This window comes from Papilio xuthus, unplaced genomic scaffold (genome assembly GCF_000836235.2).
Source record: "Papilio xuthus unplaced genomic scaffold, Pxut_1.1 DF826938.1, whole genome shotgun sequence".
Classification (NCBI taxonomy): domain Eukaryota; kingdom Metazoa; phylum Arthropoda; class Insecta; order Lepidoptera; family Papilionidae; genus Papilio; species Papilio xuthus.
This window is the reverse complement of record NW_013531711.1, coordinates 3,805,806-3,815,101: the sequence shown is the minus strand read 5'-3', so window position 1 is coordinate 3,815,101 and position 9,296 is coordinate 3,805,806.

Genomic DNA, 9,296 nt, shown 5'->3' with positions numbered 1-9,296 from the left:
AATAGATTGATTTACTTATTGCCTCTATTATTACACGATTTACAATAATACTATAAATGCGAGTATTTAAATTTGTGGATGGATGAATGTTTGTTTGAAGGTAGGGCCGCATAGATGTCGCTGAAATTTGGCATAGATGTAGAACATAGAACACACAGGCTACTTAATAACTTTTTTTTAATTCAACGCGGACAGAGTCGCGGCCGACAGCTAATTTATAATAAAAAAATGACTATATATAACAATTGAAAAGTTTTATATCAAATTATTTTCACTTTATAGCAAGAAAAAATAGTTAAATATTAGCTATCTCACAGACATGCAGAAGTGAACAAAATCAAGTTTCATTTCTTCGTTGGCGACCAAAGATTCAACAGTATTTATAGAAAAAGATGGCGTCCGCATGTAATATAAAAGGCTTTCTTCAAATACGTTGGTGATGAAGTTACACAGGTGGTGCAGCGCGCTGTTTGCTTGCTGCATACCGGGGCCCTGATGTCGCGACATGTTTGCCCACTTTAAACAACCTCACAGGAGTTATCACATAGCCATAAAATTGTAGGAAGTGTACTACATACGAACATAATTACTGGTATCATTCTTACTTTGTGATTGGTCAGAAATCAATTCTATTAGTTTGGCAGGACTGTGATTGGATGGAATTAGACATCCATAACGATTTCGCGACCATTACCAAATTTAACTTCTATCTCAGTTTGGTTACAAAATGTTACTCAAACTATACTTTACTGGTTTTTATTTATATTCCTTATTTAAAATCAGTTAAATGTATGACACATAAACATAAACATTAATATTTGTAGTATAGGAAGTAAATGGTTGCATGATTTAATGCTAAAGCTATAAATTAACGATAAGCCGAGTACGGGTGTAATGTTTGAAACCACACGCCACAACATAACAGGAACGCATATGGCAAACTTAATCATTAAACTCTCACACGTTGAGGTTCGAGGATGTAAACTTTATAAGGATTAGTTTAAAGATTATATTTTGTTAAGATTGAATAAATACTTTTATTTTATTTTATAGGATATGGGGGCAAACGAGCAACGAATCGCCTAATATTATTTGATCCGACGCCCATGGACATCCGCAACGCCAGAGGAACGTAAAATACTTTCATATATTTACGTAATAGTTGTTACACCGAACAAGTTATGCATAATACTATTGTATTCTATAGGCTCTTAAAAGAATATTTTTAATTCTAAATCAAATAGTTAAAGGTCTAAATATTGCGTGGATTTTAGCTATTCTTTCTTAGCTTTGGAGATGACGGTACTCTGTTGAACTTTTTCCTCTAAGTTCAAAAAAGATGTCAACGATCATTGATACCAAGGTAATTATTTAAATGTGACGTTTTTTAAGCAGTGGAAATTAAGCTTAAAAGAGTTACATTCACACCAGATAAGCTTAATAAGAATGTGAATATAAAATATACTAGTAGGTATATTGCAGACGCTAAAACGAGCCGAGCCGTCTCATCCGATACGAAGCTTTCGATATTCTTTTTATGAACGAGTTTTTTTCGCTACGAGTGCGAATCCTTGTGAATAAAAAGTCACTTTATCTTAATAGACTTTTATTTTTGATAGCATTCAGCCAGCACTGTATTAAACAGTGAATGAATTATCTACACTTTTGAACAGGAATGATTTCGTATTTTTGTAAGTTTGCTAACGAATGAATGAATTCAAATATTCTTTATCACTAAATTAAAAAAATAAAATATGCGAAGTCGGGAGAAGCGGCTAGTAAATTTATAATAATATGATATGTCTGCTGCGTGCAGTGGAATAATATGAAACAGTTGACCTAAACTAAATAATTTTGCTGCTAAACACAAGTCGGCGCAATTAGACGCGTATTTGTGTAATTGCGGAGCGCACTTCGCTTTCAGTGGAGTGCGGTATCAGATAACGCCGATGTGGGTTACTGTCGATAACCGACACAACTAATAATAACCATTGAATATGTTACCCTAAACTAGCAATACAATACCCTACGGAGAATCAACACATTATGTACTACTCTCTAATACAGTATTATTAACCGTCATATCTGAATTGTCCCTTCTTACGCATATCCAGCGGCAGACGCCAGTAACAACATCTGTTGCACAAATGAGCCAGCTCGCTCGTGCAATACCATGACCACGAGAAAAAAGATCTTACTTCATAGAATCATTTGTATAGTAAGATCTTCGCGATACCACGGAGATTACGAGCGTGAAGTTCAAGTAATTTTGCGTCTTGTCTAATATGTATGGAGAAGGAGAGTGAATTTGACAAAGGAGGAGAAGCATAGGAGAGGGAAATATCTTCTTTCTGTGCGTCGCCCTTTTCTGTTGATTAGCCAGCCAGCAATCGCTTCGCTGTTTCTGCGAATTCAGGTGGCCGCACACTCTTAACCAATCCGTACATACATTTATCGTTACTAAATTATGTTAAAAAGTTTAAAAGACATCTTGTCCTAGACGCAAACAATTTTATTTTACTTTATTTTCTTAGTAAAGTAAACACAGTATTAAAATGTAAATGTCTTACAAACCACAGAAAATAAAAACATTGAACCGACTCACCGTCTCCATTAGAACTCAATCAGTTGCTAATGAATCATATCCACTTAGCGAACACATTGACGTCTGTAATGTGCAAGTCGCTTAGTTTATTTAACCGCTAATTAAACTAATATTAGTAACTTGACGTCACAGTATAGTATAGTAGAAACTATCCGAGCATTACACAGTTCACACATTACAAAAAAGTAATGAGATTGAATGTGGATGGCTACAAAGGTAGAGGAAGACCGTAGAAAGTATGAATGGATTGTGTGAAATATGGAAGGATATTCGTAGGAATGGGGTAGCTTCAGATATGACAGCTGAAAGAGATGTATGGAGGAGTAGAACATACGGCGCCGATCCTCCGTAGGGATAAGGGCAGGTTGATGATGATGACACACTTGCATTCATTTGAATATGTTTTGCATCAACACTTGAACACATGCAATAATTGATATTATAAAATAGATGCACATAAATTATTAGGTTATTGCCATGTCGTTACTCTTTCCGGACATTCCAAGCGCAGGACTACCACAGAATAAGCAAGAAGATGACTCAACGATGTGTAAGCGCAGACTGCCCCCCTTGCACCCCGCTACTGAACTGGTCTTATGACCATAAACTTTTATTTTTAGTCTGTGGGCCTCCTTAACGTCACATAGGGCGACAAACTTATACGGCCCGGTGGTAGATGCTGTTGTCAAGGATAATTCTAAAGATATGTAAAACCTACTTGGAAAATTACAACAAGATTTAGTGTGAAATGCGTGTTGTGATAATTATGGACATTGGTATGGCTAATGGGTTTCAATAAATCCAACGGGTCAGATAAGTTCATTAGACTATAATATAAAGTCGTGTGCAATGACTTTACTTCATTTTAAAAAGTTAAATAAGATTTTTTAGTACTTACTATATTTATTTTTTAAAGTTTATATAATGTTTGACTACAATCCAGTTCATTGAATTGTTAAATTCACGTCTATAGAGCGACCACGTTTAAATCTGTTAAAAATAAAAAAAAAAGTCAAAGCCACAAAAACTTTTTGTCGGCAAAGCTCTATCTAAATACATTTGACGTGTAATTCAATGACGATATACATTTTTTATTAGTTAAGTTAAAAAATAATCGTGTGTTTTTGAGACCAAAACCTTTGTATGAATAATATCGTCTTCCTAGTCATTATCTTTGACAAAACAGAGATAACAGTTTGTTTTAAACGGGGATTTTGGTCTTAGAAACCCACGGTAAATGCTGCAATGCTAAATGAAAAAATAATTTTAATAAAAGTAAGCAATCGTTTTAATACCACAATTTAGTTGGTATGTTGTTTAGTTATAGTAAGCATCTATTCGTTCTATGTTATGCAATGACAACTAGCTCGTTTAATTCTATCTAAAAACATACGAAAATCGAGATGAATATAATTACATTTTGGACATAATTACCGTAGATTTACACTGTTAAGAAAATCATACAAAAACATATTGCCATCTTTCTCAATCTCCCTTAAAAACCGAGATAAATATATTTTTCTGTACGGGTGTTGCAGTAGTGTTAACTAACGGTTACTTGATGGTATTGACGCGTTCGTACCTTCAGAGCGACGTTGAATTATAAGAAGGTATTTTAAATTTAAATAATAGTGGTGATACACGATGAATAATATATTTAACCTCGTTTATTACTCATTGGACGTTTATCGATTGACGTTCATCCATGCGCGCTTTTACAGAAAAAGAAAAAATAAAATATAAAACTCCGATCGAGGGTGCTCGATAAAAACTACGTATGAATATGTACACTTACTACTGCCAGTTGCCTGCGACTTCATTCGCGCTGAATTAAAAAATAATCTACTAATAATCTCAATACTCAATACACAAAATTCTTCGTATATAATGACTAAAGATTAAAAAGTCCATTCGCTGTGCGATTTTTATTGTCACTTTAGTAGGTGAAAATTATATAGGCATTGAACGTGTTAAACAATTTTTAAATCAGTAAACGCGTCTGAAGCGGTACCAAAATCAATGCGGTTAAGTTGCATTATCAGCCGTTATCAGAACATTCGATGTTTCTGAATCGTCGGGTTATCTTTGAAGTAATAAATATGATATTGATTAAATGGTTCGTAATGAATCGCCCAAAGTGATGACGATTTTCTCAGTGATCATGGGCTTTAAGAACACAATAAATACATGTGCAAATTGACGTATTAACTTCAAATTATTTATGATTATGCAATTATCTAGATATATAATTTTTTGCAATTTTTTTCTAATAGATGCACACGTAAATAACTGATTTAACAGGGATAAGTCAGCTATAACTATTTTTTGCAGAAGTATAGTGAAAACAACACTAATACTTGTATTTATTTTATATTAAGTTTCAACCCTTAACTTATTTTATTATCTTGTGTTACATTCTTTGAAATAAAATAACATGACACTACGATTCTATGCTGCTTTGACAGCTTCATAGGTAACTGTAAAAGGTGGGTACACTGGGAGCTCAGCTGTGCGTAGCAAATAATTTAAGGTTATCCTTATCTAGTATGATTGGTGAAATCCACCATAGTTGTGTCTCTTTTCAACCCTGTCCTATCGGGTTTATTCGATTCGACAATTTAAACGAAACTTAACCCGGACACACTTTTTATCACTAAGCGATGCTATTTGATACGCCTACTTACAAACCGGTGTTAGATCGAATTTCATGAATATATTACGAATACAATACTCAAAATCCTTATACAAAGCAGTCATGTAAGTAAATTGTCTTAAGACATCTCTAGCCATAGACTTCACTACTTTATTCTTTAAAAAAAAAGATACTACAAACACATCACTGCAATGGAATTCTACGTTATAAATACGCAAGTCTACTTTTTGTAAACTCACATATCTAGAACAAGATTGATTTGCATTTGAATTGACTATGAATTGTGTCATATGTATTGCTGGAAATGTTTCTTATTTGAATTTCAGTGTTGTGCTATTTCTCTTAGTACATATTGTCATCCCTTTCATACCCCTTGACAAGATAAAGACTACAGTATGTATCAAAATAATTGTCACTGCCGTGTAATTCTACGGTTATGTCGTTTGATAAGTAAAGAGGCGGGCTGTGAACGGCTGCGTTATCGTGTAAAAATAAGTGCAAAGTTCTCACGTAAGGCTTCGCGGGCGTGTGTAGTTACGTAAAGCCTACGTATCTTTATGAGCCTTTGTTTCGATTACGGCCAACCGTATTGCACTAGTACTGTTGCCGACAGAAGTGCTTACGATACATTTAATTATTTTTAAGTATCGTCGAGTACAATGGTGATGACTTGCTATTTACACACGATGTCTTGCAACGTTGTGCGGACTTATATTTTTATTGACTTCCATACGATTGCATAAAGTATTTTTATTAAGAGTAACGTAAAAGTTCATATATTTGTAATTTTTTCCAATTAAGCAGCGACGTTGGATAAATTAAACAAACATATTCGTTTTTTATGTTTACACGAAAAAAAATCATCAGAACAAACTTAAAAAGCAAGATTTGACACGGAAGAGTTATGTTCTAGTATGCTAAAATAAAAATAACATAAAAGTGAATTAAAAGAAACAAAAAATATTTTTGTGTCTTATTATAATTTTATTATCATTTAATTAATCGCAATTGATATAACTAGTTTTAATATAAACTTTACGGAAGTTATTAAGGGGTGATTTAGCATTTAAAAGCAATCTAATTTATAACAATATAAGCAGTAGTATGTTGGCAAATGATCAAGTTACAATTGTCGTGACTTGTATTAAGACATGTTTTTGTCTCTGTTTCGTCAAAGAGAATGAAAGGGATATCAATATCTATCAGACCAATGGAGTTCTATGATAACATGTAGCAGTGGTCTTTGTGTGCGCGAATGTCCACGGAAATACAGGAGGTTATGGTTTTTGTTCTCAGTTAATTAATTGTGTATGCGAGTACACACAGTAAACATTGTACTAGCGTCACCCGGCAGTGGTCACCCTTTGATACCACACATATAGTCTGTATGTTGAAGTATGTTAGTAATAATTTAAATCATAATCGGTTAATGCCATTAGATTTGTTTCCGCGTTCATTTCGTGTTACTTCAATATTTTTAATAGTTCATTTCACATAGCTAAAGTTTGCATGAATAAATGAAGCCCTAATTACCGCCATGAAACGAGACTAACACATTTCAGAACTGACACAAGGTGTGATATAGGTCTTTTAATTTTTTTCACATTTTATTATATATGGGTGCAAACGAGCAAGCAGCCAAATGAATTCGCCGGAATGGTGAATTGACCGCTGCCCATAGACATTCGCAATAGCAGATGCATTGCCTGGCTTTAATCGATCATTCTCGAAGGAAGGAAGGAATTTGATTCATCAGACGAAACGCGAATTTGTTTCCAGTTGACGCCTGTTTTAATGTTTGTTTGTGGTATTGCATCGAACGAGGCCCATTCGCTCAACAGATGTTGTAGGTGGCATGGCATCTACCACTGTTAAATATTAATATTCCAGATTCAGTAATCATATTAATTTACAATATTTTAGTTCTGTTAAATTTATATTAAACACACATTAACGTGATAATAATTTTGAGTACGTCGAACTTGCTGGTACCTTGATTTGTATCGTGGCCGACACATATCATGTAGAAAGTAAATACTTGATATTTGTTCGGTGATAATAATAATTGCTGCTGGATGTGTGATAAGGGCGTCGGTTATCTAATATTTGTTAAGCTAACAGAGCGATTAGATAACATATAAGATGTACCGTACCTTGCCAAGGAATTACTAAGAATTACCAAGGGATACGGCAATGGGTGGACCAGGAAATGGACAAGGCGTAACGAAGTAACATTTTATTTACATTACTTTAGCTTTTTAAATAAACCTTTTCAAATATTTATACGGAGGTTAAGAAAACAAGCGATATTTATGTTCTGTTTACCTTGAAGGAGTAAACATTATTTTTTCAATCAAGAATAAAAATAAAAAGCAATTATGATAATGTCAAATTACTTATTACTCATTATACATAAAACTGTAGAAACGATAATTTTTTTTATATGTGGGGAAAAAAATAAGTACGAGGGCACATCAAAAGAAATGTCAAACATCGTAGTTGCATGTTCACGCCAGTTGTTTATATTGGTATAAACAGATAGAGGTGAAGCAACATGTCACGTCCGCTTCCTACCTCGAAATAATATAGTCACGTTTCAAGGATGGCCGGAAAAAAAATTAAACGACAAAATTTGCATTGGACCGCCGCGCCGTGGGGCTGATTCCATTTACGGAAGGGATTAACCGAAGGGTAGACCGATAAGAGAATATTTAACCTCGTCAGAAGACCCCCACTCAGTTTTATCTAAGACCACATACATTGATATTCACTTTTTTGTATATTTATTTTTAGATAAAATGAACATTTTAAAGAGGAATTTGTTAGAAGAATGTGATTTTTATATTTAATATATTTTTAATACTCCCTTCGCTGGCCCAGCGATCCAAAGTGGCTCTTGGACTCCGACATATGAGATCGCCTGTCCTGTGCCTTCTCCTCCCAGTTCATTGCTAATAGCCCTCGCAGGTCCAGCTATACGGCGTATACAGAATATTTTTATAGCTTGTTTCTTTTTTCATAAAATTCATAAATTTTATAGATGACAAAATGATATCAGGATCCCAACGTCGATCTTTGAATCAGTTATTTAATTACAAAAATATAGTACTTATTTTTATTTAATTAATTATATTTGAAACTAATTAAAAAATAGCACATTAAAATTTAACTAGCCTAAGTGCAAACATCTTAAACATTTATAAATTGTACAAAAGGTCGATAGCCTTCTATAAAAATGTCGACAATTTTCCGGCTTTATGTTATTGAAATTGTTTACTAAAGAATTACTTTTCAACTTGTCCTTATGTACAATACATATAAATATGTTTCCGTATTTAATTAATGTTATATTTAGTTGGCTTTTATTTGACTTCCTAACAAAAGTTCCGGTCAACAAGTCAATAATAAATAAGAAACCATTAAAGTCTTGTAAATATTGTAGCCTCGACGGGGCACTGCCGAGCCCATAACTACTCATTAGTACATTTATAAAGAGGGCAAGATCGAGTCCAAGAAATATAGAATTGATCACACAAAGCGTTGCCAGGCGTCCGGATAAAGCCGGACATAGGTAGGCTTTTTAATTGCGCGTCCGGACAAAGTAAACGGTGTCCGGGTTTACATTTCGTAAACGACAGTGGCCGATGGAGTGTAGGCTGTCCGGCGTTTCTACCCAAATACAACCAAAAAACTTACTGGTCGGTCCGACTATTAGGTTTGGCGAACTGGCAACCCTAATCACACACGGTTACGAATTTCTCAATGTTATTTAGAAGGCATACTTAAAAAGGTCAGCATGTTTGTTCATATCTTCTCGTGTCGTATAAAAGCAATGGCTCACACACTCAATGTAACATTAATGGACGTTATTTTTCGGTTTATCTGCCGTCCGGTAATCGTACAATGGCTTTGATTAAACTGGTCGGACGTATCACGCCACCTATCGGCAGCGATGCGGAATGTATTCATTGTTTAGCGATTACATTGAGCTCACGAAATATTGTCGTACATACGTCAGTCTAATGGACATCATCGATT